Below are 23,816 nucleotides of genomic sequence, written 5' to 3'. Positions count from 1 at the left end.
GACTCGTTTTGAGAGGTTGAGCTGGGCAGTGTCAGAAAGGAGCCCTGAAGTGGGCCTGCCAGGAGTTCCTTGGGGACCCTGTAGAGAAGAGATTCCCACGCTGGACGTTTCCACGTCGGGGCTCCTCTCTGACACCGCCCACCTTGGGCACAGTTCATATCTTTCAGCAAAGTGGCGAAGGCATCTAGCTCCAGTTGCCGAGAAGACCATTTTATAGCTGAGGACAGTAAATTCAGAGAAGCAGAGTGATTTGCTTAAGAACCTGCTGGTGAGCAGTGGGGTAGGGATTTGCGCTTGGGTTCTCCAGTCTCCAAAAATCCGTGACTTCCGCATGGCCCCTGCACCAAGCCCTGCTTCACTGCTCCTTTGTGGACTTTCTGGTCGCAGCTCAGAGGCATCCAGGCAGAGAGACCATCCCTAGGTTTGTTTGAAGAGGATGTTGACAAAGAGTCAAACCCTAAAATATTTGAAGAGATTTATTCTAAGCCAAATATGAGTGACCATGGCCCGTGACACAGCCCTCAGGAGGTCGTGAGAACATGTGCCCAAGTGGTCGGGGCGCAGCATTTTAGAGAGGCACTAGACATCAATCAAATACATTTAAGAAATATATTGGTTTGGTCCAGAAAGGCGGGACAACTCAAAGTCGGGAGGAGGGGAGAGGGTGGGGAAGGAGAGGGAAAAAGTATCTATCTATGTTAATAGAGATTCTTTTTTTTTTTTTGAAACAGAGTCTTGCTCTGTCTCCCAGGCTGGAGTGCAGTGGTGCGATCTCAGCTCACTGCAACCTCCACCTCCCGGGTTCAATCAGTTCTCTGCCTCAGCCTCCCAAGTAGCTGGGATTACAGGCGCCTGCCACCAGGCCTGGCTGATTTTTGTATTTCTAGTAGAGACGGGGGTCTCACCATGTTGGCCAGGCTGGTCTTGAACTCCTGATCTCGTGATCCACCCACCTCAGCCCCACAAAGTGCTGGGATTACAGGCGTGAGTCACCGCTCCCGGCTGGTAATAGACATTCTTTACAGATGCAAATTTTCCCCCACAAGAGACAGATTTGCAGGGCCATTTCAAGATATGGCAAAGAAACATGTTTTGGGGGTAAAATCTTTTGACTTTCTTCTTTGTCACATAATATTATGCCAGAGTCAGATTGGAAAGTAAGTCACGATATATAGGGTCAAATAAAACCTATCTGATGAGAATTTATAGTTTGTAGGGCATGACTCTCCAGACCTCTTAGATAGGAATTTGGGCAAGGTAAAAAAAAATCAAAGCTTAGTCCTCAAGGGGTTCTGGCTTTTAAAATCCTACTCTTGGCCTGGTGTGGTGGTTCACACCTGTAATCCTAGCACTTTGGGAGGCTGAAGCAGGCTGATTCTTGAGCTCAAGATTTCCAGACAAGCCTGGGCAACATGGCAAAACTCAGCCTCTACTAAAAATACAAAAATTAGCTGAGTGTCATGACAAGTACCCGTAATCCCAGCTACTCAGGAGGCTAGGAGGATCGCTTGAGTCCCTGGAGGCGGAGGTTGAAATGAACTGAGATCGTGCCACTGCGCTCCAGCCTGGATGACAAGGTGACACCCTGTCTTAAAAAAAAAAAAAGTCCGGGCGCAGTGGTTCGCACCTGTAGTCCCAGCACTTTGGGAGGCTGAGGCAGGTGGATCACCTGAGGTCAGGAGTTCAAGACCAGCCTGACCAATATAGTGAAACCCTGTCTCTACTAAAATACAAAATATTAGCTGGGCATGGGGGTGCATGCTTATAATCTCAGCTACTCCGGAGGCTGAGGCAGGAGAATTGCTTGGACCTGGGAGGCGGAGGTTGCAGTGAGCCAAGATCGAGCCATTGCACTCCAGCCTGGGCAACAAGAGCGAAACTCTGTCTAAAAAAAAAAAAAAAAGAAAAAAAAAAACTGCTCCTAATATACCTTTCCCAGCACTGTAGTCTGCACCCATGCCCTGTCATGCCAGAGAAAAGACCCTTTTGTTACCAGAAAGGGGTTCTGATCCAGACCCCAAGAGAGGGTTCTTGGACCTGGCACATTGTGGGGAATCCATAAAGTGAAGGCAAGTTTATTAAGAAAGTAAAGGACAAAGAATGGTTACTCCATTGGCAGAGCAGCCCCGAGGGCAGTCGATCGGCTATTTTTATGGATATTTCTGGATTATACGCCAAACAAGGGGTGGATTATTCATGAGTTTTCTGGGAAAAGGGTAGGCAATTGCCAGAACTAAGGGTTCCTCCCCTTTTTAGACCATATAGGTTAACTTCCAGATGCTGCCATGGCATCTGTAAACTGTCGGGCACTGGTGGGATTGTCTTTTAGCATGCCAATGCATTATAAATAGCATATAATGAGCAGTGAGAAAAACCAGAGGTCACTTTTGTCACCGTCTTGGTTTTGGTGGGTTTTAGCCGCTTCTTTACTGTATCCTGTTTTATCAGCAAGGTCTTTGTGACCTGTATCTTGTGCCCACTTCCTATCTCGTCCTGTGACTTAGAATGCCTAACCTCCTGGGAATGCAGCCCAGTAGGTCTCAGCCTCATTTTACCCAGCCCCTGTTCAAGATGGAGTTGCTCTGATTTAAACGCCTCAGATATTTTGGAAAACGACTTCAGACCCAGCCAGCACACTTCCCCTATGCTGCAGATCTTGTTTCTGTGGTGAGAAAATAACTTTTACCTGAGGAATGCGAGTCCTATAAGTTATCAGGCCCAGAGAGACATTAAAATGAGACAGCAATCAAGTCCTACTCCCGCTTTGAGTTATGTATTTATCTCTTGAAACTGCTTGCTATTGCCACAGCTGTAAATTAACCTAACAATGCTGCACTGAACACTGTATCTCACATCCTATAGCTTAACACTGTACAGCCAATCACTAATCAATGTTATTTCTGTAAACCAATGAGAATTCCTGACAAACAATTTTGTATCAGCCCACTCCCTGTCCTCCTTTTTCTGTCTTTAGAAACCTGTTTGTAACAAAGAGGGAAAGGAACTCATATCCAAGATCACTTGGTTCTGAGTCTTTTGGGCAGCTGTCCTTATTTTGGCTCAAGTAAACTCTTTAACTTATATTTTGTGCCTCGGCACCTTCTTTTTTTTTTTTTTTTTTTTTTTTTTAAGATGAAGTCGTGCTCTGTCATCCAGGCTGGAGTGCAGTGGCACAATCTTGGCTCACTGCAACTTCTGCCTCCCGGGTTTAAGCAATTCTCCTGCCTCAGCCTCCCAAGCAGCTGGGATTACAGGTAAGCACTATCATGCCCAGCTAAATTTTTTATATTTTTAGTAGAGATAGGGTTTCACCATGTTGGCTAGGCTGGTCTTGAACTCCTGACCTCAAGTGATCCACCTGCCTTGGCCTCCCAAAGTGTTGGGATTACAGGCGTGAGCCAGCACGCCCAGTTGGCTGGTAACTTCATTTTAGATGAACAGGAGGTGGCCTGTGTGGTGGCTCATCTGTTATCCCGGCACCTTGGGAGACCGAGGCCTCCTGATCTCAGGAGTTTGAGAGCAGCTTGGGCAACATAGCCAGACCCCCATCTCTAAAAAGAAAATTAAAAAATTAGCCAGGGGTGATGATGCGGGCCTGTGAGCCCAGCTACTGGAGAAGCTGAGGTAGGAGGATTGCTTGAGCACAGGACTTTGAGGCTACAGTGAGCCATGGTCACACCACTGCACTTCAGCCTGAGCAACAGAGCAAGACCCTATCTCACACACACAAAAATTTTTTTAATTAAATAATAGATCAACAAGAGGTAGGGCCTGTCTGCCAACTCCTCCTACTTGCCCTAAGACAGCCTTGAACTTGTGAAAATGGCCAGAGTGTACTTAGAACTCTCAAGGGGCTACACCAGACCCCCTTATTGCAAGAAGACCTGCTGGCGAAGGTGTGTAAGTGGGATCCTGGAAAAAACACAGGAGGTCCCCAGACAGACAGCAGAAGGGTTTTCTTGCAGATGGACATGGCATGTACAGCAGTGCAGAGGTATGAGTGTGGAGCAAGTCTGGGACCCACAGAATGTTCTAGAACTTTCTTCAATTGGAGCCTCTTCTTTCAGTCAGTGGGGAGTTGGAAGACCCAGAAGAGGTTTCTTCTAACCTTTTTTTTTTTTTTTTGAGATGGAGTCTTCGTCTGTTGCCCAGGCTTCTCCTGCCTCACCCTCCCAAGTAGCTGGGAGTACAGGTGTGCACCACCACACTTGGCTAATTTTTATACTTTTAGTAGAGACAGAGTTTTACTGTGTTGGCCAGGCTGGTCTCAAACTCCTGACCTCAGGTGATCCGCCCACCTCGACCTCCCAAAGTGCAGGGATTACGGGTGTGAGCCACTACACCTGGTCTCTTCTGAATCTTTTGTCTCCAACAACACCTCTAGTTTTGTGTGATTTCAAAGGAGTTCATTGATTTATCAAAAAATGTTTATTGAGATGTAGGATGAATAAAACACAGCTTCTGTCCCCAAGGGCATACTTGGGTAGCCTATAGCAGCAGACACTCATCCCTATCAGAGGCCGTTCCTATAGGGCATAGTGACTCAGTCGGTGAGGCTCTGGACCATTTTCCTCATGTGTCCAGGCCAAGGGCACTGTCCTGAAGTAAACGTTACTAATGATCATTATTAATTACCAGACCGACATGATGTCACCAGCAGCACAGTCTCTGTCTGTGTCTATAGCCACATCATACAATGAATTTTCATGTATCACAATTCCTGACCATTCATCAAACTACTGTCTGTGGATCCCAGGAGCCAGTTTATTGGCAAATATACATGGAGTCCACTAAGTGTAAGGCCTAGAGCCAGATATGGGGTCCTAAGGAAGCAAGACAAGGTCACTGCCCTCAGGGAATTTGAGATTCATTGGAGGAGAGGGTCAGCAGGGCATTAACCATGAAGCAATGTGAGAATGTGTAAGAGGCAGAGGGGGTTGAGGGAGGGATGGATTACCTAAGGGAGTGGGCAAGAAGAGGGGACAACAGTGACAATCAGAGCTGTCCTGGACCAGGTGCCCCATCTGTGTCAGGCCTGTGCCTGGAGCTTGACCTCCATGGCCTTGGTTTTCACAGTAGCCCTGTGGAACTGGAATTCAGAGACCTGAATAGGGACTTGAAGGAGGAGCCGGATTGCTCCAGGTGTGGAAAGCAGGGTCACCCCAGGCAGAGACAACCACGTGGACACCATCGAGTGGCTGATCAGCCCTCACGCCAGGGTGTGACCTACAGTGAGGCTCTCAGTCTCTGCCACCTGGCTAGAATGGGCTTTAGGGGAGAAAACTAGGATTTCATTAGTGCTTCCAGGTAGCAGTGAGCCCCGGGCTAAGGTATCAGGGCCTGAAGAGACAGGAATTCTGAAAAAAATACAGAGGAATTGTCAGAAGCATTTGATAGAGAGCAACTCTATCTTGAATCAAAGCTGGGTAAAATAAGACTGAGACCTACTAGGCTGCATTCCCAGGAGGTTAAGCATTCTTAGTTACAGGATGAGTCAGGAGGTTGGCATGAGATACAGGTCACAAAGACCTTGCTGATAAAACAGGATGCAGTAAAGAAGCCGGCCAAAACCCACCAAAACCAAGATGGCGACAGAAGTGTCCTATGGTCAAAAAGGGGGAGGAACCCTCAGTTCCAGAAAATCCCCGCCCCTTTCCTGGGAAGTTTATGAATAATCCACCCCTTGTTTAGCATATAATCAAGAAATAACTGTAAGTATACTCAGTCAAACAGCCCATGCCACTGCTCTGCCTATGGAGTAGCTTTACTTTCTTAATAAACTTGCTTTCACTTTACTCTGTGGCTTCACCTCGAATTCTTGTGTCTTGCTCAAGATCCAAGAACCCTCTCTTGGGGTCTGGATTGGGATCCCTTTCCGGGAGCAGAATCAGGATGAATATGTACATGCAGAGGCTTTGCAAAATCTATCTATTGACCTGAAATAATCAAAAGGTTCAGAATTCAATTTTAAAGAGTTTATGCAAGGGAAAAGCTGGGAGTAGCCACCTAAAAACAGACACCAGAGAAATGGGGCCAGCGCTCTAAAGTTCAAAGTTAAGGTCTTTCACATCCTAGTAAGCTTGGGGAAAAGCCAGAAAAGTTAAGGTTTAGCTTATATAGGCAGGCAACAAAGACATTTAGTTGGATTATAACATTCTCTACAACAGACTGGTTTATGAGTTATAACAATTAGTTTTTCTTTTTCATAGAGCTTGTTTTCTTTACAACTTTTTATTTCCTTTCCAATTTAAAAGAGTGTATTTAACATCCCGTCTTAGACAACGTGGTAGTCATGAAGTCTTTGTATAGTAAGTTAATCTGTAATGGCTGGGTGTGGTGGCTTACGCCTGTAATCCCAGCTGTTTGGGAGGCCAAGGCAGGTGGCTCACTTGAAGTCAGCAGTTTGAGACCAGCCTGGCCAACATGGTGAAACTTTGTCTCTACTAAAAAATACAAAAATTAGCCAGGCATGGTGGCGGGTGCCTGTAATCCCAGCTACTTGGGAGGCTGAGACGTGAGAATCACTTGGACCCTGGGGCAGAGGTTGCAGTGAGCTGAGATCGCACCACTGCACTCCAGCCTGTGCAACAGAGCCAAGGAAGGAGACCATCCCTCATATTGTCTTATGCCCAATTTCTGCTTCCAACGAAAGAAAAAGTAAAAACTAAAAGGCAGAAATGAAATCCACAAGCAGATAGCCTGGCGCCACACCCTAGGCCTGGTAGTTAAAGATCGACACCGACCCAATTGGTTATGTTGTCTATAGATTACAGACCTTGTATAGAAAAGCACTGAAAATCCCTATCCTGTTTTGTTCCGATCTAATTACTGGTGCATGCAGCCCCCAGTCATGTACCCCCTGCTTGCTCAATCGATCACGACCCTCTCACGCTCACCCCCTTAGAGCTGTGAGCCCTTAAAAGGGACAGGAATTGCTCACTTGGGAAGCTCGGCTCTTGAGACAGGAGTCTTGCCAATGCTCCCGGCCGAATAAACCCCTTCCTTCTTTAACTTGGTGTCTGAGGAGTTTTGTCTGCGGCTCGTCCTGCTACAGAGCAAGACTTGGTCTCAAAAAGAGAAAAAGTTAATCTGTAATGAAGATCAACAGTGAAGCAAGGGGGTCTTCCTTGGCACCCTTTAGTCATTTATATTTTACAAAACAATGTAGGTAAGGAAAAAAACTAATCAGAGAAACAGGTTACAGCTGCCTTGGTTACAGCTGCCCGTCGTGTGACCCAGGCCTCATAATCATATTCCCTTAAGGCTCAATATATGTTAAAGTTGTCTCACACGTCCGTGTGAAGAGACCACCAAACAGGCTTTGTGTGAGCATCATGGAGGCAGGCTGAGTCCGAAAAGAAAGTCAGCAAAGGGTGGTGGGATTGTCATTAGTTCTTACAGGTTTTGGGATAGGTGGTGGAGTTAGGAGCAATGTTTTGTGGGCAGGAGGTAAATCTCACAAAGTACATTCTCAAGGGTGGGGAGAATTACAAAGAATCTTCTCAAGGATTGGGGAGATTACAAAAAGCCTTCTTAAGGATGGGGGAGATCACAAAGTACATTGATCAGTTAGGGTGGGGCAGAAACAAATCACAATGGTGGAATGTCATCAGTTAAGGCTATTTTCACTTCTTTTGTGGATCTTCAATTGCTTCAGGCCATCTGGATGTATACGTGCAGGTCACAGGGGATATGATGGCTTAGCTTGGGCTCAGAGGCCTGACGAAAGTTCCAACAGTGTAAAGTTTGAATTACTAATTTTTACACATCAGATTATTATTTGGTGTAATTTAGGGATAGAACTTAACCTGTACGTTGGATAAAAATTTGCCTCATATTTTTGTAAGCCCTGATTTCCTGGGTAAAATATTATATCTGTAAACCAGCATAAATGTTAACACTTGGCCTGTATCTCCACCCTTCTGCATTCCTGGTACCTGTCAGGCCTCTGAGCTCAAGCCAAGCCATCGCATCCCCTGTGACTTGCACGTCTGCCCAGATGGCCTGAAGTAACTGAAGAATCACAAAATAAGTGAAAATGCCCTGCCCCTGCCTTAACTGATGATATTCCACCACAAAAGAAGTGAAAATGGCCGGTCCTTGGCTTAAGTGATGACATTACCTTGTGAAATTCCTTTTCCTGTCTCATCCTGGTTTAAAAGCTCCCTACCTGAGCACCTTGTGACCCCCAACACCTGCCTGCCAGAGAACAACCTCCCTTTGACTGTAATTTTCCTTTACCTACCCACATCCTATAAAACGGCCCCACTCTTAATCTCCCTTCGGTGACTCTTTTCAGACTCAGTCCGCCTGCACCCAGGTGATTAAAAAGCTTTATTGCTCACACAAAGCCTGTTTGGTGGTCTCTTCACACGGACACACATGACAGTACCCTTGAGGACACAGCCCAGAGAAGCCAATTGGTGGCTGTGGCCTGCAGTCAGTGAAGACAAGGGCTAGGGTGAGGTGGGACAGGGTTCTCCTTCCTTTCCTGAGTCTTTAGAAAGTGAAACATCAGTCAGCCTTGGTTGTATGGTGACCTCAGCCATCAGAAGAACAATTGTCTCCTAATGGCTCATATTTGATTTGTTAAAGCTGATAAAAGACAACAGCTTATGTAACGTTACAGATCATGAAAAGGAGCGAATTCAGCACATTTTTAGCAAAGGAAGGAATTTTACTGTTAAGGGCCCCCTGCCACAGAGTCCTCAAGTGTGGATGGGGTGGTGGGAGGACATAGGAGTTTCTTCATGTATCCCTGAGAATGCAGAATCTTCAGACATGCAAGGACACCTACGCAAGTTGTGCCTAACTAGGGAAAAGTGAGAGGAGGGCTCTGGCTGGGTTTGCCACTTTAAGCAAGGTGACCATGTTTGGGTTGCTGAATCACTCAGAGCCCCACTTTCCTATCTGTAAAATGGAAATGACATTCATAGCTTGTGTAGAGAGAGGACAGATGTGGAAGTGCAGTGCAAGCCTCCCTGGGGAGAATTACTACATCTGCTCTAAGACCAGAGCCCACCCAATAGGGGGTATGGAGAAAGCCCTTACCCGCTGTGCCTTCAAAAGCACTCCTCACGGTTTGCATACGAGTTTGATCCAGACTTCCTGCCTTTTCTCCCAAAGTCGGAGACATTTTGAACACATTTGCATGCTACCTGCAAGCAGGCTCTAATTTCCAGTCACTGCAAACCCTGCATTTGTATTCAGTGCTTACTGCCAGCCTGTGGCTTGTCTGAAAGACTGAATGTTTTCCCAATCAATGTAATCACATTCTGGATTAAGAGAGAGTCGCTTTACCCTGGAAAGGACAGAAAGATGCAGGCAGACAAGCCAGGTCACACCTGCTTTTGTTTTTTCTTTAAGCAAGCTTTTGCTATGTATCCTTGGGCTGTTCCCCTCCTGTGTAGTCTACTCCCTGGCTAGAATGTGACTTCTTCCTGGGCAAGGACTGGGTATCTTGCTGCCTGTCTCTCCCAGTGGGGTCAGTATTGATGGGCAGCCACTTGAAACTGTGGCTAGAAAGAGGAACAAAAGGCTTGAGAAGAAGAGGACTGGGGTAGATCCTTGGCTGGAAGCACGTCTGATAACAGTACGTCTTGGGGGAAGGGAGTGTGGACTGTTTACACTGGCAGAGAGGCGTAGATATTGGAGCTCATCAGCTCATTCTGGTTGAACTTACAGCTGGTTTCTATGGTGGCCAGAGATGATCAGATTATAACCCACCTGCTCCTTCTAGCTGCAGGCCCTCCTACAGTCATTCTCAAACCTCTTTCTTCTTTCTTTTTTAATTTTTTTTTTTTTGAAGATGGAGTCTTTCTCTGTCACCCAGGCTGGAGTACAGTGGCATGATCTCGACTCACTGCAACCTCCACCTCCTGGGTTCAAGCAATTCTCCTGCCTCAGCCTCCCAAGTAGCTGGAATTACAGACGTAACCACCAAGCCTGGCTAACTTTTGGATTTGTAGTTGGCCATGCTGGTCTCAAACTCCTGACCTCAAGTGATTCACCCGCCTTGGCCTCTCAAAGTGGTAGTATTACAGGCATGAGCCACCGCACCTGGCCTCTCTTTTCTTTCTTATTATCTCCTTTGGTCTCTACCCACCTCCTTGCTCCCACCTCTCACCCCCATCAGTGCTGATCGCTAATCTTTTTTTTTTTTTTGAGACAAGGTCTCACTCTGTTACCCAGGCTGGAGTACAGTGATACGATCTCGGTTCACTGCAACCTCCGCCTCCTGGGTTCAAGCAATTCTCCTGTCTCAGCCTCCCGAGTAGCTGGGACTACAGTCACCTGCCACCACACCCAGCTAATTTTTCTATTTTTAGTAGAGATGCAGTTTCACCATGTTGGCCAGGCTGGTCTCGAACTCCTGACCTCAGGTGATCCACCCACCTCGGCCTCCCAAAGTGTTGGGATTACAGGTGTGAGCCACCACGCCCAGCCCTGATCACTAATCTTGAGGTGGTCATTGGATTCTGGAAGCTAGGTCCTCTAAGAGCGGGTTCAAGTCAGATTCAGATAAAACAGAAACTCCCAGTTAAATTTGATTTCAGATAAGCAGTGAGCCATTTTGTAGTATGAGTATGTCCCTAGTGTTTAGGACATACTTATGAAGCTGTCCTCACAGGGCTAACAAGAATCCTGGACAGAAATATAGTTATAATTAAGCATTAATGAGGCTGCACTTTCACCCACTTCCTTGTAACGGACAGTCACATAGCACTAGATACTGACCACCTTCATACCCATTGTTCCTATAGATTGGATCTCTGACATTAGAATCATAAGGTTGGGCTGGGCATGTGATCCCAGCATTTTGGGAGGCTGAGGCAGGTGGATCACTTGAACTCAGTGACCAGCCTGGCCAACATGACAAAACCCTGTCTCTACAAAAAATAGCCAGGTGTGGTGGATTTGTGATTGTAGTCCTAGCTACTCCGGAGGCTGAGATGGGAGCATCACCTGAGCCTGGGGTGGTTGAGGCTGCAGTGAGCCATGATTGTGCCACTGCACTCCAGCCTGGGCAACAGAGTGAGACCCTGTCTCAAAAAAAAAGAATCATAAGGGTTTTGTTTAAGAATTGCTTAAGATGTTTTTCAGGTCCCTGAATTCCAGTGAAACAGCTGATGCCAACCAGTTTGAAGACCCCCAGAGAGGAATGAAAGCAACATAAGAATAGTGTCTTCATCTCCTTGTCCCATGACTTCATGCACTCTTTGCCTAATCAATGATCTCCACACTTCAGCCCTCTTCAAAACCCTTAAAAACCCTAACTCCAGGCCAGGCGAGGTGGCTTACACCTGAAATCCCAGCACTTTGGAAGGCCAAGGTGAGGGATTGCTTGAGCCCAGGAGACCAGTCTAGGCAACAAAGTGAGATCCTGTCTCTATAAAAAGTAAAAAAATTTAGCCAGGCATGGGTACATGCTGTGATACTAGCTGTATGGGAAGCTAAGGCAGAGGATTGTTTGAACCCAGGAGGTCGAGCTCCAGTGAGCCATTTTTGCGCCACTGCGCTCCAGCCTGGGTAACAGAGAGAGACCCTGTCTCAAAAAAACAAACAACAAACAACAAAAAACCCCTAGCCTCTGACTCCTTGGGGCGATAGATTTGAAGTTTCCTCCCTGTCTTCTCATTCAGTGGTCCTGTATTAAACCTCTTTCTCTGCTGCAACCCTGTGTCTGGGTGTATTGATTTGACAGTAGTGTTGGGCAATGAACCTATTACAGTTAGGCTTAGAGTAAAAAGTGATTCATTATTTATCTAAAATTCAAATTAGATATGCATCCTGCATTTCATTTCTCAGTCTGGCACCCTGCTGGTCTGGCATCCAGCTCAGTGCCCTTGCTCAGAGATAGTGACTATGACAGCGGCTAATTGATTTAATGCATCTCAGGCACGTTTTCCTTTCTAATATGCTGTTGACTAAGCTTATGATATTTTCTCCCTCTGACTCAGTTACATCTCTAAATTGATACCAGCCCCCTTGGACATGGCCTTCACCCTAGGGAAGTCTAGGTTCCTGTATTTAACACCCTTCTCTTTTTTTTTAATTTTTAAAAAATGCATTATTTTTAAAAAAGTAGAGACAGGGTCTTGTGATGTTGGCCAGGCTGCTCTTGAACTCCTGAGCTCAAATGATCCTCGTCCTTCAGCCTCACAAAATGCTGGGATCACAGGAGTGAGCCACTGCACCCAGCCCTGTATTTAACACCCTTCTGACACAGATCATCAACTCCAGTAGTCTGGGGCTGGGCATCTAAAAATTCTGAGCACAGACAGATTGAGAACACTTTCCTCTTTTGCATACAGTTTCAGGGTATTCCCAGATCTCATAAAGCCCAGGTGTGGATTGCCCCTGAGATAACTTCTTATCCAACCCCCTGCTTTTCAGAATAGAAAACCCAGGCCCAGAAAGAAGGTGACTTGCTCAGGTCAATAGCAAATGACTGTGAGCTGGTCAACTCCATGTATTTATTTATTTGGCTTTGATTTATATGAACTAGTTTAAACCTGATAGTAATAAAAAAAATTCACTGGCCCTACAAATGCTTAATTACATTTAAAGTAATACAACCTATGAACAAAAGAAATGTAAAAAGATATTTTTGGCTGGGCGCAATGGCTCACGTCTGTCATCCTAGCCCTTTGGGAAGCTGAGGCAGGAGGATCACTTGTGTCCAGGAGTTTCAAACCAGCCTGGGCAACATGGTGAAACCCCATCTCTACAAAAAATAAAAAATTAGCCGGGCGTGGTTTCACGTGACTGTAATCCCAGGCTGACGTGGGACGATCACCTGAGCCCGGAGAGGTTGAGGCTGCAGTGAGCTATGAGCTACGATTGTGCCACTGCACTCCAGCCTGGGCAGTAGAGTGAGACCCCCAACTCAAAAAAAAAAAAAAAAAAAAAAAAAAAAAAAAAAAAAAGAAGATACTTTTGGAACTTTTGGGAGAAAGTAAAAATGATCTATAGAACGAGTTCTCACTAGTTTTATTGGTTGTATTAGCTTCCTGTTGCTGCTATAATTACCACAAACAGAGTGAGTGGCTTCCAACAACAGAAACTTATTATCAGACAGTTCTGGTGGGTAGAAGTCTGAAATTCAGTCACTGGACTAACATCAATATATTGGCTGAACTGTGCTCTTCTGGCAGCTGGGAAATTTCAAACAAAGTATGATAATGTGCTGTTGGTCTGACTGTAAGGAAACTGTACACTGATGGTGGAAATCAAGACAGTTCAGCCTCTGAGAAGGGCAATTTGGTAATATCTATACAATTAACACATTCATACCCTTTGTCCCAGCCCAGAGCTACCATGTGCCCAGGAACTGTCTTCTTCTAGGCTTGTTTGCTGTGAGATAATGAGGCCTTACATAATTAAACTCTTATTATGTTGGGTTTTCTGGTCTATGAGACCAAAATGAAAACTGGTAATTGTAGCAATTCCACTTCCAGGAATTTATTCTAACATGTTTTCCCTATGTGTTTTTCATAGCAATGAATTGGGAACCACTCAAATTTCCATCTAAAGGAGAGTAGTTAAATACATAATGATGCCTCCATGTACTGCCATGCAGGGAATACAATATTGCTTTACAAAGGAATGATGATGCTCTTCATGTGCGATGGACAATGATCTCCAAGATGTGTTGTTAAGAGCCCCATGTATGGGGCCGGGCGCGGTGGCTCAAGCCTGTAATCCCAGCACTTTGGGAGGCCGAGACGGGTGGATCACGAGGTCAGGAGATCAAGACCATCCTGGCTAACATGCTGAAACCCCGTCTCTACTAAAAAAAATACAAAAAAACTAGCCGGCTAGCCGGGCGACCTGGCGGACGCCTGTAGTCCCAGCTACTAGGGAGGCTGAGGCAGGAGAATGGCGTGAACCCGGGAGGCGGAGCTTGCAGTGAGCTGAGATCCGGCCACTGCACTCCAGCCTGGGCGAGAGTGAGACTCCGTCTAAAAAAAAAAAAAAAAAAAAAAAAAAAGAGCCCCATGTATGGTCGGGCACAGTGGCTCACGCCAGTAATCCTAGCATTTTGGGAAGTCAAGGTGGGCAGATTGCTTGAATTCAGGAGTTCGAGACCAGCTTGGGCAACATGGCAAGATCCTGTCTCTACAAAAAATACACAAAATTTAGCCAGGTGTACTGGCATGCACCTTTAGTCCCAGCTACTTGGGAGGCTGAGGTGGGAGGATTGCTTGAGCCTGGGAGGTCGAGGTTGCAGTAAGCCAAGATCACACCACTACACTGCCCTCCAGCCTGTGTGACAGAGTGAGATCCTGTCTATAAAAAAAAAAAAAAAAGAAAAGAAAAGAAAAAAAGAAAAAGCCTTGTGTATGATATGCTACTGTGTATGTAAAAAGCTAAAATATTTGTATATATTATACTTGTAAATATAGAGAAAAGCTCTGGGTGGAGATGTGGAAAGTGATAATTGTGTGGTGGAGGGCCAGGGTGAGAGAGACTCACTTTTCACTGCATATTCTTTTTGTGCCTTTTGAATTTTATACCATGTGTAAATTGACCTATTCAAAATGGTAAACAGAATAAAGTATGCCGCACCAGGAAGATGGTGCACCCTGAGAATAGGACTCTCTCTACCTTCACTTCACAACTATCGGATATGGCTCCAGATATGCAGTTTCTCCAAAACACCAGGGAAATTCGAGAAGCACAGTCTTGTTGCTCAAAAGCTGGGTTACGGTCCTGGAGATGGATTCTAATTTGCCATGTGCTTTTAGGCAAGTTACTTCCCATCTCTGAACCTCTGCTGGACCACCTGACTCCTAGGGGCCTTCCAGATCTCACGCTCTGCTTCTGCCACTGGGCCAATACAAGGCTTACTAGACAGCCACCAGATGGCGCGCTGACCCTGTTTCTAGAGGGAGATGAGCTTGGACCCATCCAGCTTTTACAAATGATGGGTGTCACTGGAGGGAATTTTAATATTGAAAGTATCAAAAGGTCACTTCTGTAATCCCAGCACTTTGGGAGGCCAAGGTAGGGGGATTGCTTGAGCCCAGGAGTTCGAGACCAGCCTGGGTGATATAGCAAGACCCTTATCTCTATTTATTTATTTAGAGACAAAGTGTCGCTCTGTTGCCCAGGTTGGAGTGCAGTGGCGCAATCTTGGCTCACTGCAACCTCTGCTCCTGGGGTTCAAAGGATTCTCCTGTCTAAGCCTCCTGAGTACCTGGGATTACAGGCGTGTGCCACCACACCTGGCTAACTTTTTTTTTTTTTTTTTTTTTGTATTTTTAGTAGAGACGGGGTTTCACCACGTTGGCCAGGCTGGTCTCGAACTCTTGACCTCAAGTGATCCACAAACCTCAGCCTCCCAAAGTTCCGGGATTACAGGCGTGAGCCACCCCACCCGGCACCCCCATCTCTATTAAAAAAAAAAAAAAAAGACAGAGAGAGAGAGAAAACATCAAAAAGGGTGTGATTCAGGGAGCTGCAGAAAAACAAAAACAGGTGCTGAGGGCTGAGTTTCTCCAGGAGTCAGATGGTGGAGGACACAATCAAGTGTCCTCAACCAGGAGGGCAGGGTGGTCTAGCGTAAGAGACTGGCGAGACTGTAGGCTGTCAGGAGGTTTCAGCCTCCCTGTGAACTGGGGAGGCCTTGGCTGGGGCAGAGAGCCATGAAGGGCATGGGCTGTGGAATCAGGGGCGGGCAGGTCTGTTGACCTCTCTGAGCTTGTTCCCATTTGTAAAATGGGGTAATTCTGTCAACTGTGATACTGATTGTCATTCTTTTAATAGTGTTTGTTCTTGAAACATTAGAAAGCTCAGTAAATGTAGCTGTTTTGTCTATACATAACGGGGAAGCTGCCTCTACAGAGGACACCTTTACTTGGGGCTTGATGTCCAGGCTCCTAGCCCAGAGGGTAGGCATGAGGGCTTCTTGCAGGAGGGAGATCCCCATGTGAGGCAGTGGTACTCTGTGGGGGCTGATCATTGCTGGGCTCAGAGGGAATTCCCTAGTTGTCTAATGTATGGTAAACACCGCAATTACTTTTGCATCAACCTAATAGATATCTCCCAGTTTTTCCTTTTTATGTGGACATGTGAGGAAAGTCCTGTGTATCTTTGCCTTAAAATGGTTCTGTTTAAATGTTATAAAATATAAATGCTGTGGATTAAAAAGAGCGGGTGGCCTTTTTAAGACATTTCTGGCTGAAGCCAGCATTTGAAACTGCTGGAAACCACTAGGGCTGTTAATGTGTAATTTTTAGCGACTCGGGGCAAAGTGACCTTTTCTCCAGAGCAGAGATTGGTGTTAGTGGGGAGGGGTGCCGGCAGGATAAACGCTGCAGTGGGACACTCTTCTTCAGAGTGAAAGTGACCAAGTGGGAGGAGCATCTGCCTCAGGCCTCTGCACTTCTTCCTCTCTTTCTCAGCTGAAGGAATCTTGGAACTATGTGCTTACAGGAAGGGAAATCTTTTTTCCACCCCTACACCATGGAAAGGGGCTCTTTGCTCACCACGTGAGATTGTAGCTCCTGGAAGAGGCTCCTTGTTAATTCCACCAAGGGGGCATATCAGCTGGCTTTGGCCCTGGTGGAATAGAGTGGGAATTGGTTTTCCTTCCTCAAAAACAGAACCAAAGTCTTTCCTGAGAGCAGCAGATCCCAATCTTTATTTCTCCAAAACAGTGCTTCCAGAACCTTCCTGTTAACATGCAGATTCCCAGTGGCCATTACGCAGTGATTCTCGAGAGGGTAGGTCTGGTGACTTGGTCCTGACAGTTCTGGTGGGAAGAAGCTGTTCCAGCTGCCTCAGCCCTCCAGCAGGGGCTGGGGGATGACACAGACATGGAGAGACCCCAGAGCATGGATGGGAGGGAGCTGACTCAGGGGCCACAGGGCCCAACCTCAGGGGTGCAGGCTGAGCAGGCAGGTAGGGCGACACTACCCCAAAGCAAATAGCAGGGCAGCGGCTAGGTCTGAGGGGAAGAAGGTGGAGTGGGAGAACATCGCATCTGCAGTCCAAGTTCTGTTCCTTACCACCTGGGTGACCTCAGGCAAGACACTCAGCCACTTGGGCCTCACCTGTAAGTTGAGCATGGTGATTCCTGCCTGGCATCTGATAGAAACTCAGCAGAGGTAGTGATTTTCTTCCTTGCATTAGATCATCTGAACTTGGCCCACAGGCCCCTCAGGGAACAGGCCTCAGAGTGTCTCTTGTGCTGTGAGAATAGGGGAGGGAGTAAACTAGGCCTATGCCCTTTGTAGCAGTACCCACACATATCCCTTCCCCTGCTGCGGACCTCCTTGACTCACCTGTCCTGATCACTCCCGGATTCTTGGTCTCTTATAGCAACTGAAAGTATAGATGGTCATGACTGCCTCCTGGGTCCTTATCAGGCCTCAGTTTCCCTAGGGGTGAAATGAGGCAGGCTGAGATGCCTTTGGGGTTCCTTCCAGCTCTGGCCAAATCTTGCATGAGGATTTGTTCTGCTCTGTGCTGACTGAGGCAGGGAAGGGGAGCCATGTCATCCTTCATGGCCCTGCTGCCGGTGTCCCCTGGGGACCTCGGCTGACTTCCTGACTGCTCTCAGGACATCGTCATGGACATAAGGCTTTGTGTGAATGCAATGGTCAGATTTTTCACCATGAACCAACCAGAAGGAAGGGGAGAAGTCCTTTCCATGATTGGCCAAATCAGAGTGGCTTTTTGACTTTAATCTGGCTCTGCTACTTTTCTGGTGTGACTCTGAGCTTATCTGAGCTTTCTGTATCGAGCCTCCTCATTAGCAAATGGAGCGGAGGAAGAGGTGGTCCCTGTAGGGCCTTTCTGTAAAGGCAGACATACTTGGTCCCACTGTGAGACTCTGTACATTTCCACTGAAGATCCATTCCTCATGGTTTGAGGGCCCTTTTTGAGGCTGGCTGGGGAGCTGAAGCTACCTCTCCCTAAGCATTTTAGCTATGGGATTTAGACAGGTCCACTGGCCTAGTGGAAGCATGAAGCCCTCATTCACAGAGTGGGCACAATTTTGACTGCCCTGCCCGCTTCACAGGTTCAGAGAGTGGACAGAAGTGTCCCCTAGAAAGTAAGTACTGTTCTAGGTATGGTCGATTAGGAGGTCCATTTTTGCAGCCCTGAGCAGGGGGAAGTGGGAGCTGCTGTTCACTTTTGATGCTTGGACTGGGATAGCCTGGCCTGGGCAGCAATCTGCCCTCAGCATCCTGGAGCCCTCAGTATCCTGGAGCCCTCAGTGTGCCCCCCACCACTCCCAGCTAAGAGCTGATCCCACAGGAGGTGGCATCTTAGGAGAGGGTCTTGGGCCTTCCATGGCTCCTGAGCTGTTAAGTGGTGAGGGAGCCAGGTGGACAGGTGCTACCGGCCCATCCCCAGCCTCAGCACACTCCTGCTCGTCACGGCTCCTGCTCCCTGCCCTGAAGGCAGGGCTGCTGGGGCCACCAAGGCCACTGGCATGACTATCAGGACATCTGATTCTTGAGCTGGAGGCTGCTGTGCAAATGTGAGGCCAAGGAGAGCCCATAAGATTCCATTACAGTGTTTTCACAATCTTCTCCCTTGGCTGTGCCACAGGCTGTCCTTAGCCTCCCTGCCAGGCAGGGGAGTAGCTTGTTTTCAGCTCTGGAAGCAGCAGCTGGGGCATCCTGGTCCCTCCCAGCACAGAGAAGGGCCTGCTATGTGCCCTCCTGCCATTCCCCTGCCTAGGCTGGTGTAGAGACAGTGATCTTACAGAGAGCAGGCGTTGGGCTGCGAATATCTGTCAGGAGTGAGTGATGCCAGGTGAATCTTCTAGAAACTTTACATTCCACGCATTTTTTCCTCCACTCTGAAACTTTTGCTGGCTCCCTGTTGCCTCTGAGTAACAGAGCTAAGAGCTGAACATCTTGTCTGGTGGATGCCTCCAATGTCTCTTCCATTCTCCCCTGCCTTTCCTTACTCCTTCCCTCCTCCCCACACTCACAACCATCTTTGATGCCTGGTAAGTGTAAGTATGGCATGAAGCTCCAGAGATAAAACCACAAAAGAGATGGACACAGCCCGGGACTCATGGAGCCTCACTCCCTCCCCTTCCTAAGGAGACCCCCGGGCTCTTCTCATTGTTCTCCAGCCCTCTGGGAACATTTCCCTGTGGGACCTTTGCTCAATTTCCTGCACCTGAAATGCTGTTGCCATGTGCTAGATCCCACCATTCCTTCCAGGCTCAGTCAGGGCCAGCCCCGCCCTGTGTCACCTCCCCAGCCTTGGAGCGCTCTCTGTCTCACTTGGCACTCAGCCCACACATCTTTACCCTGACCTTCATTTCTCTCTGTAAAGCTCCATCAGCCCTGGGCTCACATGGTGAGCAGGCAGGAGCGGGTCCTATCCAAGTCCCTCCCTGGGGCCCAGTTCCTAGTACTGGAGGAGGGTGTAGGGGTCCCCATGGGGTCAGAATTGGACTCATCCAGGAATGCAGACCTGAGTGGCAGGGCCGAAGGGCTTTAGGGGCAATTTTGCATTAGGATCTGTGGTGCTTCTTGGCCAGCCTCATCTGAAGGGAAGCAGGCAGCCCACAAGGGAAATAAGAGCATAGCAGAGCATAGCACTGAGGTTTATATGGTTCCTGCCACACAGCTCAGTCCTCATGCATTCAGGAGAGAGGGCTAAGTCACAGAGAGGGGTCTGTGAGTAAAAATCCATAGCATTTTCACTAAACTCACTTCGAGAGTTTGGAACACCGGACAACATGCTCTGAAGTTGCAGAATGGAGTGTCACAGTAGGTGGGTGGGGTTTGAGGACTGTGCTCATTGGGGCAGACTCTGCAGCCTGAGCAGCAGGATGGCCCCCTGTCTTGACTGCTGTAGGTGAGGAGGAGCCTGTCTCCTTGAGCAGCTCCAGCCCCAAGCGGCAGGTAGCAGAATGATTGGGCCACATGGTGCCTTGTCCCTCACCTTGATGTGCATGCCAGCCTAGGCGGAGGTTACCCTGTAGTGGTTTAGATGGGATGAGACCCTTTGGGACTCCTGGAAAAAGTTGGGAGAGTAATTTTAATAGGTGAAGAAACAGCCAAAGAAATGCTGTGTCATGGGCTCTGGGGATTTTCCATTTACCCTCAGTCTGGGAGGACCTGAGAGACCCTGTTTCCCTAGGCAGAGGCACAAGGTTTTAGATTAACTCCTGCCCCAGTGACCTTTGCTTGATGTCTGGCTTGTGCCAGCAACACCCCATGGGGACCTCATGGTTGCTTGTTACATCCATATACTGATATGTGTCCAGCTTCAAGTGACACTAGTGACACCTGTGGTGACAGCTGGCCTGGTCTGGGGTGGGCAGAAGTTGACCAGAAGCATTGGTGGTCTCCCCGCTGACCCTCTTATAAAGAGGCATGGGGGACTTACACCCCCTACCATGGCCATCAGAACAAAACGGGTGTGGGTGAGAGTGCTTACTTCATCTGCTGGGCCGTGTGCAAAGCCTCTGTGGTTTTTTTTTTCCTAAACAGCTTCTTTGAGATGAAACTGACGTACAATAAACTACATGTATTTAAAATGCAGAATTTGGTAAGTTGACAGATGTATATACCTGTGAAGCCATCACAGAGAGCAAATGCATCCTTCGCCCCAAACCTTCCCTTGCTCCTCTCCTGCCCCCCGCGCCGCCGTGCCCCCGCTTTTTTTTTTTTTTTTCTTTCGAGACAGTGTCTCACTCTATCACTCAGGCTGGAGTGCAGTGGCACAATCACGGCTCACTGCAGCCTAGACTTCCCGGGCTCGGGTGATCCTCCTGCCTCAGCCTCCTGAGTAGCTGGGACCGTAGGCGCGTGCCACCACGCCTGGCTAATTTTTTTGATTATTTAGTAGAGATCAGGTCTCACTATGTTGCCCAGCTGGTCTTGAACTCCTGGGCTCAAGGAATCTACCTGCCTTGGCCTCCCAAAGTGCTGAGATTATAGGCGTGAGCCACTGTGCCTGGCCTGCTCCCCTTTTTAATCCCTGCCTCCTTCCCTGGGCCAGGGCAACTGTTCATCTGCTTTCTGCCCCTCTAGATTAGCCTCTGTTTTCCGGAACTTTAGAGTAATGGAATCCTCCCATATGTGCCCCCGTTTGTCTGACTCCTTCTACTTTTTGTGTGTTTCAATAGCTTCTTCCTTTTCATGGCTGTGTTGTATTCCTTGCCAAGCATATACCCAGCTAATGTATCCGTTTCCCTGTGGATGGACACACAGGTTGTTTCCAGTTTCGGCCTGTTACAAATAGAGTTGTGAAGCTGGTGCAGATGGGGGAGAGCGCTAGCCAGGGAACCCAGAGGCCCATTCCCTCCCTCTTTTTTTTTGAGACAGTTTCACTCTTGTCGCCCAGGCTGGAGTGCAATGGTGCATTTTTGGCTCACTGCAACCTCTGCCTCTTGGGTTCAAGTGATTATTCTGCCTCAGCCTCCCTACTGGCTGGGATTACAGGTGCCTGCCACCATGCCCGGCTAATTTTTTTGTATTTTTAGTAGAGACGGGGTTTCACCATGTTGGCCAGGCTGGTCTCGAACTTCTGACCTCAGGTGATCTGCCTGCCTCGGCCTCCCAGAGTGCTAGGATTACAGGCGTGAACCACCGCGCCCGTCCTCCCTCCCCTCTTTGTCTTCCTGTTTTTCTGAAATATGAAGCATTAGACTCACAGTTCCTAGGGGCCCCTTGGCTTTAACAGTGGTCTTCCTTCGTTTTTCTCTGTTAGTGATGTGCTCCTGTGACAGTGAGGGCCAATGGCAGAGGCTGGGCCTGCTCAGGACCTGGGCGTGCTGGGCTCTGCACTGCCCAAGCCTCATTCTGGAATTCAAGTGGTAAGTTTGTAGCCTCTCAGCTCCGGTGAGCTTAGGCTACAGAATTTGGAGCTAGAAAGGACCTGAAGCATTGTCTGTATGGTTGCCTGACTGGGTGCATGGGTCCCCTGAAATGCGTGTTGTGGATCTGCTGGAGTCAGCCCACTGTGGCAGCAGAGCGCTGATGCTTGAATCCCATCCACCCTGGGGGGCTAGGGAAGGGTGGGGTGGAGCTGGGTTTGTCCCCACCCCTACTCTCTCCACTGCCCCCTCTCCCCTGCCACGGCCAACTGGCCTCTCTCCCTGCCTCCCAGCAACCTCAGCAGTGCCCTACTTAGACCCTGGAGAGGGGTCTGCCCATCTGTTCACCATGATGAGGCTGGAGGGGGTGGTGGCAGTCGGTTCCTATTGTGTCTGTGGTGCCAGATTTGGAGATTAACTCCAAATCACTTCCGTCTCAGGTACAACGAAGTGGCTTCCCCGTAGCCTGATGTCACCCCACCAACCTGCTGCTCCCTCTGGGAAGGGAGGATCAGGAAGGGATGGGCTCTGGCTTACTCTGCTGAAGCAGCATCTGGGATCCCAATTTGCTCAGGGGCAGGGATGAGGTGCCTCCCTCTGCAGGGGTGTTGGGAGAATTGAGTAGCACTCCTAGCCCAGCTCCTGGCATGTGCTTCATATCTATTGTTTGCTCCACACACCTCAGCCCCAACTGATCTAAGGGCTCTGGCCGTCAAGTTTCCTGTGGCAGATCTCAGCCCTTGGAGGCTGTCCTGAGTGCTAAGGGACAGCCCTCCTGCTCCCACTCTTCAAGGACAGAACAGTTACCTGAGAGAGGAAGGGGCTCAAGTCTGAGCTGGGAAGGGGCTGGGAAGGGCCATGCCCAGGTCAGGAGCTAGGGGTGGGGTTTGGGCTGGGCAAAGCTTGGCTAAATGAAGAAGCCCAGATAAAGTGGTGGTGGCTGGGGGAGAAAGGGCGAAAGCTTAGTCAGGCGTGGAAGCACCTTTTTTTTTTTCGTTTTGTTTTGTTTTGAGACAGGGTCTCACTCTGTTGCCCAGGCTGGAGTGCAGTGGCACAATCTTGGCTCATTGCAACCTCTGCCTCCCGGGTTCAAGCGATTCTCCTGTCTCAGCCTCCTGAGTAGCTGGGATTGCAGGCATGCACCAGCACTCCCTGCTAATTTTTTTATTTTTAGTAGAGATGGGATTTCACCATGTTGGTCAGGCTGGTCTCGAACTGCTGACCTCATGATCTGCCTGCCTTGGCCTCCCAAAGTGCTGGGATTAGAGGCCTGAACCACCGCGCCCGGCCAGGAAGCACCTTCTATCTTTAGCAAGTTCAAATCTCCAGCCCAGGTCACTGACATCTAGGGACTAGGGAGCTGTACTGATGTGACTGGAGCCCAGCCACCGGCTGGCTTTGATTAAACAGATAATTTTCAAGAACAGATAAAAGGAGTGATGAGTAGCCAGAGCCAGCAACAGTTCACCAAGAACACGCCAGAATAAATGTACCCTGAATTAAGGGTCCCTTATCTGATTCTGTCCTCTGATATTTTCATCAAAGGCTTGAGTAACGGCACAGAAGGCTGTATTACCAAATTAGTGGGTGATGCGGGGCCAGGAGAGAGCAGGAAGAGATTTAATGTGGAACCAGACTTCAACACCTGAAGCATCATCAAAAGCCTGGAGCTACACAGTGGCACTAAAGTGCAGTCTGGCTCTGATACTAAAAAGGGCAACTGCTCAGCTTCAGCACAGGAAAGGCCTGGCTCAAAAGGTAACAGGCCGGGCATGATGTCTCACGCCTGCAATCCCAGCACTTTGGGAGGTGGAGGCGGGCGGATCACCTGAAGTCAGGAGTTCAAGACCAGCCTGGCCAACATGGCAAAACCCCGTCTCTACTAAAAATACAAAAATTAGCCAGGTGTGGTGGCAGGTGCTTGTGATCTCACCTACTCAGCGGGCTGAGGCAAGAGAATTGCTTGAACCCGGGAGGCGGAGGTTGCAGTGAGCTGAAATCGCGCCACTGCACT

The sequence above is a fragment of the Rhinopithecus roxellana genome, chromosome 17 (genome assembly GCF_007565055.1).
Source record: "Rhinopithecus roxellana isolate Shanxi Qingling chromosome 17, ASM756505v1, whole genome shotgun sequence".
NCBI lineage: Eukaryota > Metazoa > Chordata > Mammalia > Primates > Cercopithecidae > Rhinopithecus > Rhinopithecus roxellana.
This window is presented reverse-complemented; position numbering follows the sequence as displayed.